The following is a 16,847-nucleotide window of genomic DNA, read 5'->3' on the forward strand; positions in this document are numbered from 1 at the left end:
TACAGGGTTAAAAAGAAAGATTCCTACTTTCATTGCTACCTGCTTGCTGGCTAGCCAGCTAGCCAGCCCTGTGGGCCTTGCTGCTGCTGCAGCCAAAAAACAAAAGGTGGTGCTGCTGCTGCTTCTGCTGCTTCTGCTTCTGCTTGTGTCTGGCCGCTGTTGGAGCGTCCAGGCACAGGACTTCTGCTGCTGCTGACTAAATGGCCTCCTTAATTGGATCATTTGAGTAGCCAGCACACCTGTGCAGGTAGGGCATGACATGATAGGCAGCTGCCTTGATAGCGGGTGGGTGCTGAATGTTCCTAATTGACAAAATAAGATTAATGCTTATGAAGAAATATAAAATCTCATCCCTTCCCCAATATCGCGCCACACCCCTACCCCTTAATTCCCTGGTTGAACTTGATGGACATATGTCTTTTTTCGACCGTACTAAGTATGTAACTATGTAACATAACATGGGGGGGGGGGGGTCTCCTGGCTGTTCACACAGGTGTGTCATTGCTGTACATTGACCATGCATTGCTTCTGTGGTATTGCAAAGGCAAAGACAAATGCTTCCAGCCATCCATTGCACTAATGGATTGGTCATCAGCTGGCTGTCTATGTCCCGCATCAATATAGACCAAAGTACAGAGGGTTAGGCTATGCTATTGTGCACCTACCTGATGCATCAGAAGGTGCGAGGCCCTTGCTAAATTCTGTGCACAGACTTTGAGATCTATACTTTAGACTGTATCTAAACCTGTTCCAACATGGACTGACATTCTGGCCTACTTTCAGCCGATGCGACTTGTCTGTCGCTGAACAGTCGCTTTTTATGTATTCAGCACCTATGTATAATGTTGTAAAAATGCTCTAGAAGCTAAAGTCGCAGAAATGTCACACATATTTGGCCTGCAACTTTCTGTGCGACAAATTCAGACAGGAAAAATCAGTATAAATCCTTAGAAAATTATCCCCCAGTGTCTCCATCTGCTGGCGGTATTGAATAAGCATTGCTGCACTGATGGGGTATGCATTAGACGAAAAAAAAGAAGAAAAATAAGAATAATACGCCCAGAAAAGAGGCGAAAAGGAGAAAAACGTAAAAAAACGTGAAAAAAAAGTAAGAGGAAGAGAAGGGAAAAAAAGGTGGAAATGGGTTTAAAAGTGATTTCGGCGGAGAAATATATATATATATATATATATATATATATATATATACGCGCACACACACACATATATATAAACGTATTCTCCGTTGAGATATTGCAGCCGCTGCTGTGTCCAGGCCCAGGAGCCTTAGCACTGTGCTGTGATGTCACTCAATACCACTGACATCACTAGGTGTAAACAACATCTCTCCTTTGCTGTGTATGTGACTATGGAGCTGTTTGGTGATGTCGTCTATTATGGCCTTCATAGAAGCAACAGGAGATTGTTGCATCCATCTAGAACCCTCAGAACTACAGTGCTATGATGTCACTCACTTCCACAGGCCTTGCAGAGTGTAAACAACAACAACCCAGCTTTGTTGTGTATGTAACCATAGGGATTTGTGATGTCACCTAGAACCTTCACAGCAGCGACAGCTTTATGAGGAGCATCAGCACTGCTCTGCCTGAGCAGAACCATCACCGCCATAGGTTGTCAAATAACCCGGATTTAACCCACACAGGTAAGTCCAATGGGGTGCAGGCATGTCCTCTATGCTTACAGCTTCCCGTGGGTGTTGGTTTGATACCGTTTGGGGACAGCCAAGGAGGCATCTGCAGGCAACAAAGGTAGGTGTGTGCTTGTGTGTGTGTTTCCTATGCAGATCCTAAGCCCAGTGTCACATGCAAGTAGGAGGAGTAAGAAGGGTTCCTGGCAAATCCGGGTTATGGATTGCATTTAAAAAGGCCCCGTGGGAGTGCAATGGGCCCCTGTCTTGCTGCTTAGCAATAATGGTATGGGTTTAGGTTCTGCTGTGTGTACTGGTGGTTGACTGCCCCCCAGCCCAGAGTGTGCATGGAAAATTGTCTGGCAGCCTCCCTGACAGCAAGCAGTGATAGTGCCCATGAAGGGCACCTTGTTGGGCCCGCCCCTTTCACGGTTATCGCTTCTCGGCCTTTTGGCTAAGATCAAGTGTAGTATCTGTTCTTATCAGTTTAATATCTGATACGTCCCCTATCTGGGGACCATATATTAAATGGATTTTTGAGAACGGGGGCCGATTTCGAAGCTTGCTTCCGTCGCCCTATGCATTGACCCGATATGGCAGTATCTTCGGGTACAGTGCACCACCCCCTTACAGGGTTAAAAAGAAAGATTCCTACTTTCATTGCTACCTGCTTGCTGGCTAGCCAGCTAGCCAGCCCTGTGGGCCTTGCTGCTGCTGCAGCCAAAAAACAAAAGGTGGTGCTGCTGCTGCTTCTGCTGCTTCTGCTTCTGCTTGTGTCTGGCCGCTGTTGGAGCGTCCAGGCACAGGACTTCTGCTGCTGCTGACTAAATGGCCTCCTTAATTGGATCATTTGAGTAGCCAGCACACCTGTGCAGGTAGGGCATGACATGATAGGCAGCTGCCTTGATAGCGGGTGGGTGCTGAATGTTCCTAATTGACAAAATAAGATTAATGCTTATGAAGAAATATAAAATCTCATCCCTTCCCCAATATCGCGCCACACCCCTACCCCTTAATTCCCTGGTTGAACTTGATGGACATATGTCTTTTTTCGACCGTACTAACTATGTAACTATGTAACATAACATGGGGGGGGGGGGGGGTCTCCTGGCTGTTCACACAGGTGTGTCATTGCTGTACATTGACCATGCATTGCTTCTGTGGTATTGCAAAGGCAAAGACAAATGCTTCCAGCCATCCATTGCACTAATGGATTGGTCATCAGCTGGCTGTCTATGTCCCGCATCAATATAGACCAAAGTACAGAGGGTTAGGCTATGCTATTGTGCACCTACCTGATGCATCAGAAGGTGCGAGGCCCTTGCTAAATTCTGTGCACAGACTTTGAGATCTATACTTTAGACTGTATCTAAACCTGCTCCAACATGGACTGACATTCTGGCCTACTTTCAGCCGATGCGACTTGTCTGTCGCTGAACAGTCGCTTTTTATGTATTCAGCACCTATGTATAATGTTGTAAAAATGCTCTAGAAGCTAAAGTCGCAGAAATGTCACACATATTTGGCCTGCAACTTTCTGTGCGACAAATTCAGACAGGAAAAATCAGTATAAATCCTTAGAAAATTATCCCCCAGTGTCTCCATCTGCTGGCGGTATTGAATAAGCATTGCTGCACTGATGGGGTATGCATTAGACGAAAAAAAAGAAGAAAAAGAAGAATAATACGCCCAGAAAAGAGGCGAAAAGGAGAAAAACGTAAAAAAACGTGAAAAAAAAGTAAGAGGAAGAGAAGGGAAAAAAAGGTGGAAATGGGTTTAAAAGTGATTTCGGCGGAGAAATATATATATATATATATATATATATATATATATATATATATATATACGCGCACACACACACATATATATAAACGTATTCTCCGTTGAGATATTGCAGCCGCTGCTGTGTCCAGGCCCAGGAGCCTTAGCACTGTGCTGTGATGTCACTCAATACCACTGACATCACTAGGTGTAAACAACATCTCTCCTTTGCTGTGTATGTGACTATGGAGCTGTTTGGTGATGTCGTCTATTATGGCCTTCATAGAAGCAACAGGAGATTGTTGCATCCATCTAGAACCCTCAGAACTACAGTGCTATGATGTCACTCACTTCCACAGGCCTTGCAGAGTGTAAACAACAACAACCCAGCTTTGTTGTGTATGTAACCATAGGGATTTGTGATGTCACCTAGAACCTTCACAGCAGCGACAGCTTTATGAGGAGCATCAGCACTGCTCTGCCTGAGCAGAACCATCACCGCCATAGGTTGTCAAATAACCCGGATTTAACCCACACAGGTAAGTCCAATGGGGTGCAGGCATGTCCTCTATGCTTACAGCTTCCCGTGGGTGTTGGTTTGATACCGTTTGGGGACAGCCAAGGAGGCATCTGCAGGCAACAAAGGTAGGTGTGTGCTTGTGTGTGTGTTTCCTATGCAGATCCTAAGCCCAGTGTCACATGCAAGTAGGAGGAGTAAGAAGGGTTCCTGGCAAATCCGGGTTATGGATTGCATTTAAAAAGGCCCCGTGGGAGTGCAATGGGCCCCTGTCTTGCTGCTTAGCAATAATGGTATGGGTTTAGGTTCTGCTGTGTGTACTGGTGGTTGACTGCCCCCCAGCCCAGAGTGTGCATGGAAAATTGTCTGGCAGCCTCCCTGACAGCAAGCAGTGATAGTGCCCATGAAGGGCACCTTGTTGGGCCCGCCCCTTTCACGGTTATCGCTTCTCGGCCTTTTGGCTAAGATCAAGTGTAGTATCTGTTCTTATCAGTTTAATATCTGATACGTCCCCTATCTGGGGACCATATATTAAATGGATTTTTGAGAACGGGGGCCGATTTCGAAGCTTGCTTCCGTCGCCCTATGCATTGACCCGATATGGCAGTATCTTCGGGTACAGTGCACCACCCCCTTACAGGGTTAAAAAGAAAGATTCCTACTTTCATTGCTACCTGCTTGCTGGCTAGCCAGCTAGCCAGCCCTGTGGGCCTTGCTGCTGCTGCAGCCAAAAAACAAAAGGTGGTGCTGCTGCTGCTTCTGCTGCTTCTGCTTCTGCTTGTGTCTGGCCGCTGTTGGAGCGTCCAGGCACAGGACTTCTGCTGCTGCTGACTAAATGGCCTCCTTAATTGGATCATTTGAGTAGCCAGCACACCTGTGCAGGTAGGGCATGACATGATAGGCAGCTGCCTTGATAGCGGGTGGGTGCTGAATGTTCCTAATTGACAAAATAAGATTAATGCTTATGAAGAAATATAAAATCTCATCCCTTCCCCAATATCGCGCCACACCCCTACCCCTTAATTCCCTGGTTGAACTTGATGGACATATGTCTTTTTTCGACCGTACTAACTATGTAACTATGTAACATAACATGGGGGGGGGGGGGGGGGGGTGTCTCCTGGCTGTTTACACAGGTGTGTCATTGCTGTACATTGACCATGCATTGCTTCTGTGGTATTGCAAAGGCAAAGACAAATGCTTCCAGCCATCCATTGCACTAATGGATTGGTCATCAGCTGGCTGTCTATGTCCCGCATCAATATAGACCAAAGTACAGAGGGTTAGGCTATGCTATTGTGCACCTACCTGATGCATCAGAAGGTGCGAGGCCCTTGCTAAATTCTGTGCACAGACTTTGAGATCTATACTTTAGACTGTATCTAAACCTGCTCCAACATGGACTGACATTCTGGCCTACTTTCAGCCGATGCGACTTGTCTGTCGCTGAACAGTCGCTTTTTATGTATTCAGCACCTATGTATAATGTTGTAAAAATGCTCTAGAAGCTAAAGTCGCAGAAATGTCACACATATTTGGCCTGCAACTTTCTGTGCGACAAATTCAGACAGGAAAAATCAGTATAAATCCTTAGAAAATTATCCCCCAGTGTCTCCATCTGCTGGCGGTATTGAATAAGCATTGCTGCACTGATGGGGTATGCATTAGACGAAAAAAAAGAAGAAAAAGAAGAATAATACGCCCAGAAAAGAGGCGAAAAGGAGAAAAACGTAAAAAAACGTGAAAAAAAAGTAAGAGGAAGAGAAGGGAAAAAAAGGTGGAAATGGGTTTAAAAGTGATTTCGGCGGAGAAATATATATATATATATATATATATATATATATATATATACGCGCACACACACACATAGATATAAACGTATTCTCCGTTGAGATATTGCAGCCGCTGCTGTGTCCAGGCCCAGGAGCCTTAGCACTGTGCTGTGATGTCACTCAATACCACTGACATCACTAGGTGTAAACAACATCTCTCCTTTGCTGTGTATGTGACTATGGAGCTGTTTGGTGATGTCGTCTATTATGGCCTTCATAGAAGCAACAGGAGATTGTTGCATCCATCTAGAACCCTCAGAACTACAGTGCTATGATGTCACTCACTTCCACAGGCCTTGCAGAGTGTAAACAACAACAACCCAGCTTTGTTGTGTATGTAACCATAGGGATTTGTGATGTCACCTAGAACCTTCACAGCAGCGACAGCTTTATGAGGAGCATCAGCACTGCTCTGCCTGAGCAGAACCATCACCGCCATAGGTTGTCAAATAACCCGGATTTAACCCACACAGGTAAGTCCAATGGGGTGCAGGCATGTCCTCTATGCTTACAGCTTCCCGTGGGTGTTGGTTTGATACCGTTTGGGGACAGCCAAGGAGGCATCTGCAGGCAACAAAGGTAGGTGTGTGCTTGTGTGTGTGTTTCCTATGCAGATCCTAAGCCCAGTGTCACATGCAAGTAGGAGGAGTAAGAAGGGTTCCTGGCAAATCCGGGTTATGGATTGCATTTAAAAAGGCCCCGTGGGAGTGCAATGGGCCCCTGTCTTGCTGCTTAGCAATAATGGTATGGGTTTAGGTTCTGCTGTGTGTACTGGTGGTTGACTGCCCCCCAGCCCAGAGTGTGCATGGAAAATTGTCTGGCAGCCTCCCTGACAGCAAGCAGTGATAGTGCCCATGAAGGGCACCTTGTTGGGCCCGCCCCTTTCACGGTTATCGCTTCTCGGCCTTTTGGCTAAGATCAAGTGTAGTATCTGTTCTTATCAGTTTAATATCTGATACGTCCCCTATCTGGGGACCATATATTAAATGGATTTTTGAGAACGGGGGCCGATTTCGAAGCTTGCTTCCGTCGCCCTATGCATTGACCCGATATGGCAGTATCTTCGGGTACAGTGCACCACCCCCTTACAGGGTTAAAAAGAAAGATTCCTACTTTCATTGCTACCTGCTTGCTGGCTAGCCAGCTAGCCAGCCCTGTGGGCCTTGCTGCTGCTGCAGCCAAAAAACAAAAGGTGGTGCTGCTGCTGCTTCTGCTGCTTCTGCTTCTGCTTGTGTCTGGCCGCTGTTGGAGCGTCCAGGCACAGGACTTCTGCTGCTGCTGACTAAATGGCCTCCTTAATTGGATCATTTGAGTAGCCAGCACACCTGTGCAGGTAGGGCATGACATGATAGGCAGCTGCCTTGATAGCGGGTGGGTGCTGAATGTTCCTAATTGACAAAATAAGATTAATGCTTATGAAGAAATATAAAATCTCATCCCTTCCCCAATATCGCGCCACACCCCTACCCCTTAATTCCCTGGTTGAACTTGATGGACATATGTCTTTTTTAGATCGTACTAACTATGTAACTATGTAACATAACATGGGGGGGGGGGGGGGTCTCCTGGCTGTTCACACAGGTGTGTCATTGCTGTACATTGACCATGCATTGCTTCTGTGGTATTGCAAAGGCAAAGACAAATGCTTCCAGCCATCCATTGCACTAATGGATTGGTCATCAGCTGGCTGTCTATGTCCCGCATCAATATAGACCAAAGTACAGAGGGTTAGGCTATGCTATTGTGCACCTACCTGATGCATCAGAAGGTGCGAGGCCCTTGCTAAATTCTGTGCACAGACTTTGAGATCTATACTTTAGACTGTATCTAAACCTGCTCCAACATGGACTGACATTCTGGCCTACTTTCAGCCGATGCGACTTGTCTGTCGCTGAACAGTCGCTTTTTATGTATTCAGCACCTATGTATAATGTTGTAAAAATGCTCTAGAAGCTAAAGTCGCAGAAATGTCACACATATTTGGCCTGCAACTTTCTGTGCGACAAATTCAGACAGGAAAAATCAGTATAAATCCTTAGAAAATTATCCCCCAGTGTCTCCATCTGCTGGCGGTATTGAATAAGCATTGCTGCACTGATGGGGTATGCATTAGACGAAAAAAAAGAAGAAAAAGAAGAATAATACGCCCAGAAAAGAGGCGAAAAGGAGAAAAACGTAAAAAAACTTGAAAAAAAAGTAAGAGGAAGAGAAGGGAAAAAAAGGTGGAAATGGGTTTAAAAGTGATTTCGGCGGAGAAATATATATATATATATATATATATATATATATAGATATATACGCGCACACACACACATATATATAAACGTATTCTCCGTTGAGATATTGCAGCCGCTGCTGTGTCCAGGCCCAGGAGCCTTAGCACTGTGCTGTGATGTCACTCAATACCACTGACATCACTAGGTGTAAACAACATCTCTCCTTTGCTGTGTATGTGACTATGGAGCTGTTTGGTGATGTCGTCTATTATGGCCTTCATAGAAGCAACAGGAGATTGTTGCATCCATCTAGAACCCTCAGAACTACAGTGCTATGATGTCACTCACTTCCACAGGCCTTGCAGAGTGTAAACAACAACAACCCAGCTTTGTTGTGTATGTAACCATAGGGATTTGTGATGTCACCTAGAACCTTCACAGCAGCGACAGCTTTATGAGGAGCATCAGCACTGCTCTGCCTGAGCAGAACCATCACCGCCATAGGTTGTCAAATAACCCGGATTTAACCCACACAGGTAAGTCCAATGGGGTGCAGGCATGTCCTCTATGCTTACAGCTTCCCGTGGGTGTTGGTTTGATACCGTTTGGGGACAGCCAAGGAGGCATCTGCAGGCAACAAAGGTAGGTGTGTGCTTGTGTGTGTGTTTCCTATGCAGATCCTAAGCCCAGTGTCACATGCAAGTAGGAGGAGTAAGAAGGGTTCCTGGCAAATCCGGGTTATGGATTGCATTTAAAAAGGCCCCGTGGGAGTGCAATGGGCCCCTGTCTTGCTGCTTAGCAATAATGGTATGGGTTTAGGTTCTGCTGTGTGTACTGGTGGTTGACTGCCCCCCAGCCCAGAGTGTGCATGGAAAATTGTCTGGCAGCCTCCCTGACAGCAAGCAGTGATAGTGCCCATGAAGGGCACCTTGTTGGGCCCGCCCCTTTCACGGTTATCGCTTCTCGGCCTTTTGGCTAAGATCAAGTGTAGTATCTGTTCTTATCAGTTTAATATCTGATACGTCCCCTATCTGGGGACCATATATTAAATAGATTTTTGAGAACAGGGGCCGATTTCGAAGCTTGCTTCCGTCGCCCTATGCATTGACCCGATATGGCAGTATCTTCGGGTACAGTGCACCACCCCCTTACAGGGTTAAAAAGAAAGATTCCTACTTTCATTGCTACCTGCTTGCTGGCTAGCCAGCTAGCCAGCCCTGTGGGCCTTGCTGCTGCTGCAGCCAAAAAACAAAAGGTGGTGCTGCTGCTGCTTCTGCTGCTTCTGCTTCTGCTTGTGTCTGGCCGCTGTTGGAGCGTCCAGGCACAGGACTTCTGCTGCTGCTGACTAAATGGCCTCCTTAATTGGATCATTTGAGTAGCCAGCACACCTGTGCAGGTAGGGCATGACATGATAGGCAGCTGCCTTGATAGCGGGTGGGTGCTGAATGTTCCTAATTGACAAAATAAGATTAATGCTTATGAAGAAATATAAAATCTCATCCCTTCCCCAATATCGCGCCACACCCCTACCCCTTAATTCCCTGGTTGAACTTGATGGACATATGTCTTTTTTCGACCGTACTAACTATGTAACTATGTAACATAACATGGGGGGGGGGGGGTCTCCTGGCTGTTCACACAGGTGTGTCATTGCTGTACATTGACCATGCATTGCTTCTGTGGTATTGCAAAGGCAAAGACAAATGCTTCCAGCCATCCATTGCACTAATGGATTGGTCATCAGCTGGCTGTCTATGTCCCGCATCAATATAGACCAAAGTACAGAGGGTTAGGCTATGCTATTGTGCACCTACCTGATGCATCAGAAGGTGCGAGGCCCTTGCTAAATTCTGTGCACAGACTTTGAGATCTATACTTTAGACTGTATCTAAACCTGCTCCAACATGGACTGACATTCTGGCCTACTTTCAGCCGATGCGACTTGTCTGTCGCTGAACAGTCGCTTTTTATGTATTCAGCACCTATGTATAATGTTGTAAAAATGCTCTAGAAGCTAAAGTCGCAGAAATGTCACACATATTTGGCCTGCAACTTTCTGTGCGACAAATTCAGACAGGAAAAATCAGTATAAATCCTTAGAAAATTATCCCCCAGTGTCTCCATCTGCTGGCGGTATTGAATAAGCATTGCTGCACTGATGGGGTATGCATTAGACGAAAAAAAAGAAGAAAAAGAAGAATAATACGCCCAGAAAAGAGGCGAAAAGGAGAAAAACGTAAAAAAACGTGAAAAAAAAGTAAGAGGAAGAGAAGGGAAAAAAAGGTGGAAATGGGTTTAAAAGTGATTTCGGCGGAGAAATATATATATATATATATATATATATATATATATATATATATATATATACGCGCACACACACACATATATATAAACGTATTCTCCGTTGAGATATTGCAGCCGCTGCTGTGTCCAGGCCCAGGAGCCTTAGCACTGTGCTGTGATGTCACTCAATACCACTGACATCACTAGGTGTAAACAACATCTCTCCTTTGCTGTGTATGTGACTATGGAGCTGTTTGGTGATGTCGTCTATTATGGCCTTCATAGAAGCAACAGGAGATTGTTGCATCCATCTAGAACCCTCAGAACTACAGTGCTATGATGTCACTCACTTCCACAGGCCTTGCAGAGTGTAAACAACAACAACCCAGCTTTGTTGTGTATGTAACCATAGGGATTTGTGATGTCACCTAGAACCTTCACAGCAGCGACAGCTTTATGAGGAGCATCAGCACTGCTCTGCCTGAGCAGAACCATCACCGCCATAGGTTGTCAAATAACCCGGATTTAACCCACACAGGTAAGTCCAATGGGGTGCAGGCATGTCCTCTATGCTTACAGCTTCCCGTGGGTGTTGGTTTGATACCGTTTGGGGACAGCCAAGGAGGCATCTGCAGGCAACAAAGGTAGGTGTGTGCTTGTGTGTGTGTTTCCTATGCAGATCCTAAGCCCAGTGTCACATGCAAGTAGGAGGAGTAAGAAGGGTTCCTGGCAAATCCGGGTTATGGATTGCATTTAAAAAGGCCCCGTGGGAGTGCAATGGGCCCCTGTCTTGCTGCTTAGCAATAATGGTATGGGTTTAGGTTCTGCTGTGTGTACTGGTGGTTGACTGCCCCCCAGCCCAGAGTGTGCATGGAAAATTGTCTGGCAGCCTCCCTGACAGCAAGCAGTGATAGTGCCCATGAAGGGCACCTTGTTGGGCCCGCCCCTTTCACGGTTATCGCTTCTCGGCCTTTTGGCTAAGATCAAGTGTAGTATCTGTTCTTATCAGTTTAATATCTGATACGTCCCCTATCTGGGGACCATATATTAAATGGATTTTTGAGAACGGGGGCCGATTTCGAAGCTTGCTTCCGTCGCCCTATGCATTGACCCGATATGGCAGTATCTTCGGGTACAGTGCACCACCCCCTTACAGGGTTAAAAAGAAAGATTCCTACTTTCATTGCTACCTGCTTGCTGGCTAGCCAGCTAGCCAGCCCTGTGGGCCTTGCTGCTGCTGCAGCCAAAAAACAAAAGGTGGTGCTGCTGCTGCTTCTGCTGCTTCTGCTTGTGTCTGGCCGCTGTTGGAGCGTCCAGGCACAGGACTTCTGCTGCTGCTGCTGACTAAATGGCCTCCTTAATTGGATCATTTGAGTAGCCAGCACACCTGTGCAGGTAGGGCATGACATGATAGGCAGCTGCCTTGATAGCGGGTGGGTGCTGAATGTTCCTAATTGACAAAATAAGATTAATGCTTATGAAGAAATATAAAATCTCATCCCTTCCCCAATATCGCGCCACACCCCTACCCCTTAATTCCCTGGTTGAACTTGATGGACATATGTCTTTTTTCGACCGTACTAACTATGTAACTATGTAACATAACATGGGGGGGGGGGGGGGTCTCCTGGCTGTTCACACAGGTGTGTCATTGCTGTACATTGACCATGCATTGCTTCTGTGGTATTGCAAAGGCAAAGACAAATGCTTCCAGCCATCCATTGCACTAATGGATTGGTCATCAGCTGGCTGTCTATGTCCCGCATCAATATAGACCAAAGTACAGAGGGTTAGGCTATGCTATTGTGCACCTACCTGTTGCATCAGAAGGTGCGAGGCCCTTGCTAAATTCTGTGCACAGACTTTGAGATCTATACTTTAGACTGTATCTAAACCTGCTCCAACATGGACTGACATTCTGGCCTACTTTCAGCCGATGCGACTTGTCTGTCGCTGAACAGTCGCTTTTTATGTATTCAGCACCTATGTATAATGTTGTAAAAATGCTCTAGAAGCTAAAGTCGCAGAAATGTCACACATATTTGGCCTGCAACTTTCTGTGCGACAAATTCAGACAGGAAAAATCAGTATAAATCCTTAGAAAATTATCCCCCAGTGTCTCCATCTGCTGGCGGTATTGAATAAGCATTGCTGCACTGATGGGGTATGCATTAGACGAAAAAAAAGAAGAAAAAGAAGAATAATACGCCCAGAAAAGAGGCGAAAAGGAGAAAAACGTAAAAAAACGTGAAAAAAAAGTAAGAGGAAGAGAAGGGAAAAATGGGTGGAAATGGGTTTAAAAGTGATTTCGGCGGAGAAATATATATATATATATATATATATATATATATATATATATATATACGCGCACACACACACATATATATAAACGTATTCTCCGTTGAGATATTGCAGCCGCTGCTGTGTCCAGGCCCAGGAGCCTTAGCACTGTGCTGTGATGTCACTCAATACCACTGACATCACTAGGTGTAAACAACATCTCTCCTTTGCTGTGTATGTGACTATGGAGCTGTTTGGTGATGTCGTCTATTATGGCCTTCATAGAAGCAACAGGAGATTGTTGCATCCATCTAGAACCCTCAGAACTACAGTGCTATGATGTCACTCACTTCCACAGGCCTTGCAGAGTGTAAACAACAACAACCCAGCTTTGTTGTGTATGTAACCATAGGGATTTGTGATGTCACCTAGAACCTTCACAGCAGCGACAGCTTTATGAGGAGCATCAGCACTGCTCTGCCTGAGCAGAACCATCACCGCCATAGGTTGTCAAATAACCCGGATTTAACCCACACAGGTAAGTCCAATGGGGTGCAGGCATGTCCTCTATGCTTACAGCTTCCCGTGGGTGTTGGTTTGATACCGTTTGGGGACAGCCAAGGAGGCATCTGCAGGCAACAAAGGTAGGTGTGTGCTTGTGTGTGTGTTTCCTATGCAGATCCTAAGCCCAGTGTCACATGCAAGTAGGAGGAGTAAGAAGGGTTCCTGGCAAATCCGGGTTATGGATTGCATTTAAAAAGGCCCCGTGGGAGTGCAATGGGCCCCTGTCTTGCTGCTTAGCAATAATGGTATGGGTTTAGGTTCTGCTGTGTGTACTGGTGGTTGACTGCCCCCCAGCCCAGAGTGTGCATGGAAAATTGTCTGGCAGCCTCCCTGACAGCAAGCAGTGATAGTGCCCATGAAGGGCACCTTGTTGGGCCCGCCCCTTTCACGGTTATCGCTTCTCGGCCTTTTGGCTAAGATCAAGTGTAGTATCTGTTCTTATCAGTTTAATATCTGATACGTCCCCTATCTGGGGACCATATATTAAATGGATTTTTGAGAACGGGGGCCGATTTCGAAGCTTGCTTCCGTCGCCCTATGCATTGACCCGATATGGCAGTATCTTCGGGTACAGTGCACCACCCCCTTACAGGGTTAAAAAGAAAGATTCCTACTTTCATTGCTACCTGCTTGCTGGCTAGCCAGCTAGCCAGCCCTGTGGGCCTTGCTGCTGCTGCAGCCAAAAAACAAAAGGTGGTGCTGCTGCTGCTTCTGCTGCTTCTGCTTCTGCTTGTGTCTGGCCGCTGTTGGAGCGTCCAGGCACAGGACTTCTGCTGCTGCTGACTAAATGGCCTCCTTAATTGGATCATTTGAGTAGCCAGCACACCTGTGCAGGTAGGGCATGACATGATAGGCAGCTGCCTTGATAGCGGGTGGGTGCTGAATGTTCCTAATTGACAAAATAAGATTAATGCTTATGAAGAAATATAAAATCTCATCCCTTCCCCAATATCGCGCCACACCCCTACCCCTTAATTCCCTGGTTGAACTTGATGGACATATGTCTTTTTTCGACCGTACTAACTATGTAACTATGTAACATAACATGGGGGGGGGGGGGGGGGGTCTCCTGGCTGTTCACACAGGTGTGTCATTGCTGTACATTGACCATGCATTGCTTCTGTGGTATTGCAAAGGCAAAGACAAATGCTTCCAGCCATCCATTGCACTAATGGATTGGTCATCAGCTGGCTGTCTATGTCCCGCATCAATATAGACCAAAGTACAGAGGGTTAGGCTATGCTATTGTGCACCTACCTGATGCATCAGAAGGTGCGAGGCCCTTGCTAAATTCTGTGCACAGACTTTGAGATCTATACTTTAGACTGTATCTAAACCTGCTCCAACATGGACTGACATTCTGGCCTACTTTCAGCCGATGCGACTTGTCTGTCGCTGAACAGTCGCTTTTTATGTATTCAGCACCTATGTATAATGTTGTAAAAATGCTCTAGAAGCTAAAGTCGCAGAAATGTCACACATATTTGGCCTGCAACTTTCTGTGCGACAAATTCAGACAGGAAAAATCAGTATAAATCCTTAGAAAATTATCCCCCAGTGTCTCCATCTGCTGGCGGTATTGAATAAGCATTGCTGCACTGATGGGGTATGCATTAGACGAAAAAAAAGAAGAAAAAGAAGAATAATACGCCCAGAAAAGAGGCGAAAAGGAGAAAAACGTAAAAAAACGTGAAAAAAAAGTAAGAGGAAGAGAAGGGAAAAAAAGGTGGAAATGGGTTTAAAAGTGATTTCGGCGGAGAAATATATATATATATATATATATATATATATATATATATATATATATACGCGCACACACACACATATATATAAACGTATTCTCCGTTGAGATATTGCAGCCGCTGCTGTGTCCAGGCCCAGGAGCCTTAGCACTGTGCTGTGATGTCACTCAATACCACTGACATCACTAGGTGTAAACAACATCTCTCCTTTGCTGTGTATGTGACTATGGAGCTGTTTGGTGATGTCGTCTATTATGGCCTTCATAGAAGCAACAGGAGATTGTTGCATCCATCTAGAACCCTCAGAACTACAGTGCTATGATGTCACTCACTTCCACAGGCCTTGCAGAGTGTAAACAACAACAACCCAGCTTTGTTGTGTATGTAACCATAGGGATTTGTGATGTCACCTAGAACCTTCACAGCAGCGACAGCTTTATGAGGAGCATCAGCACTGCTCTGCCTGAGCAGAACCATCACCGCCATAGGTTGTCAAATAACCCGGATTTAACCCACACAGGTAAGTCCAATGGGGTGCAGGCATGTCCTCTATGCTTACAGCTTCCCGTGGGTGTTGGTTTGATACCGTTTGGGGACAGCCAAGGAGGCATCTGCAGGCAACAAAGGTAGGTGTGTGCTTGTGTGTGTGTTTCCTATGCAGATCCTAAGCCCAGTGTCACATGCAAGTAGGAGGAGTAAGAAGGGTTCCTGGCAAATCCGGGTTATGGATTGCATTTAAAAAGGCCCCGTGGGAGTGCAATGGGCCCCTGTCTTGCTGCTTAGCAATAATGGTATGGGTTTAGGTTCTGCTGTGTGTACTGGTGGTTGACTGCCCCCCAGCCCAGAGTGTGCATGGAAAATTGTCTGGCAGCCTCCCTGACAGCAAGCAGTGATAGTGCCCATGAAGGGCACCTTGTTGAGCCCGCCCCTTTCACGGTTATCGCTTCTCGGCCTTTTGGCTAAGATCAAGTGTAGTATCTGTTCTTATCAGTTTAATATCTGATACGTCCCCTATCTGGGGACCATATATTAAATGGATTTTTGAGAACGGGGGCCGATTTCGAAGCTTGCTTCCGTCGCCCTATGCATTGACCCGATATGGCAGTATCTTCGGGTACAGTGCACCACCCCCTTACAGGGTTAAAAAGAAAGATTCCTACTTTCATTGCTACCTGCTTGCTGGCTAGCCAGCTAGCCAGCCCTGTGGGCCTTGCTGCTGCTGCAGCCAAAAAACAAAAGGTGGTGCTGCTGCTGCTTCTGCTGCTTCTGCTTGTGTCTGGCCGCTGTTGGAGCGTCCAGGCACAGGACTTCTGCTGCTGCTGACTAAATGGCCTCCTTAATTGGATCATTTGAGTAGCCAGCACACCTGTGCAGGTAGGGCATGACATGATAGGCAGCTGCCTTGATAGCGGGTGGGTGCTGAATGTTCCTAATTGACAAAATAAGATTAATGCTTATGAAGAAATATAAAATCTCATCCCTTCCCCAATATCGCGCCACACCCCTACCCCTTAATTCCCTGGTTGAACTTGATGGACATATGTCTTTTTTCGACCGTACTAACTATGTAACTATGTAACATAACATGGGGGGGGGGGGGGGTCTCCTGGCTGTTCACACAGGTGTGTCATTGCTGTACATTGACCATGCATTGCTTCTGTGGTATTGCAAAGGCAAAGACAAATGCTTCCAGCCATCCATTGCACTAATGGATTGGTCATCAGCTGGCTGTCTATGTCCCGCATCAATATAGACCAAAGTACAGAGGGTTAGGCTATGCTATTGTGCACCTACCTGATGCATCAGAAGGTGCGAGGCCCTTGCTAAATTCTGTGCACAGACTTTGAGATCTATACTTTAGACTGTATCTAAACCTGCTCCAACATGGACTGACATTCTGGCCTACTTTCAGCCGATGCGACTTGTCTGTCGCTGAACAGTCGCTTTTTATGTATTCAGCACCTATGTATAATGTTGTAAAAATGCTCTAGAAGCTAAAGTCGCAGA

At 46.1% G+C, this 16,847-nt stretch overlaps 7 non-coding genes across 7 annotated transcripts; all 7 read left to right on the top strand.

Moving 5' to 3' along the window:
• Positions 1 to 2,079: 2,079 nt before the first annotated feature.
• Positions 2,080 to 2,270, top strand: LOC130350499 (U2 spliceosomal RNA). The gene has a single exon (XR_008887593.1). It is a non-coding gene; the product is annotated as a U2 spliceosomal RNA (small nuclear RNA).
• A 2,094-nt stretch (positions 2,271 to 4,364) lies between these two features.
• Positions 4,365 to 4,555, top strand: LOC130350500 (U2 spliceosomal RNA). The gene has a single exon (XR_008887594.1). It is a non-coding gene; the product is annotated as a U2 spliceosomal RNA (small nuclear RNA).
• Positions 4,556 to 6,647: 2,092 nt separating this feature from the next.
• On the top strand, positions 6,648 to 6,838 carry LOC130350501 (U2 spliceosomal RNA). Its single transcript, XR_008887595.1, has one exon. It is a non-coding gene; the product is annotated as a U2 spliceosomal RNA (small nuclear RNA).
• Positions 6,839 to 8,926: 2,088 nt separating this feature from the next.
• LOC130350481 (U2 spliceosomal RNA) lies at positions 8,927 to 9,117 on the top strand. Its single transcript, XR_008887577.1, has one exon. It is a non-coding gene; the product is annotated as a U2 spliceosomal RNA (small nuclear RNA).
• A 2,094-nt stretch (positions 9,118 to 11,211) lies between these two features.
• LOC130350502 (U2 spliceosomal RNA) lies at positions 11,212 to 11,402 on the top strand. The gene has a single exon (XR_008887596.1). It is a non-coding gene; the product is annotated as a U2 spliceosomal RNA (small nuclear RNA).
• A 2,089-nt stretch (positions 11,403 to 13,491) lies between these two features.
• Positions 13,492 to 13,682, top strand: LOC130350503 (U2 spliceosomal RNA). Its single transcript, XR_008887597.1, has one exon. It is a non-coding gene; the product is annotated as a U2 spliceosomal RNA (small nuclear RNA).
• A 2,097-nt stretch (positions 13,683 to 15,779) lies between these two features.
• Positions 15,780 to 15,970, top strand: LOC130350504 (U2 spliceosomal RNA). Its single transcript, XR_008887598.1, has one exon. It is a non-coding gene; the product is annotated as a U2 spliceosomal RNA (small nuclear RNA).
• Positions 15,971 to 16,847: the final 877 nt, after the last annotated feature.

The sequence above is a fragment of the Hyla sarda genome, unplaced genomic scaffold (assembly GCF_029499605.1).
Source record: "Hyla sarda isolate aHylSar1 unplaced genomic scaffold, aHylSar1.hap1 scaffold_946, whole genome shotgun sequence".
Taxonomy (NCBI): Eukaryota; Metazoa; Chordata; class Amphibia; order Anura; family Hylidae; genus Hyla; species Hyla sarda.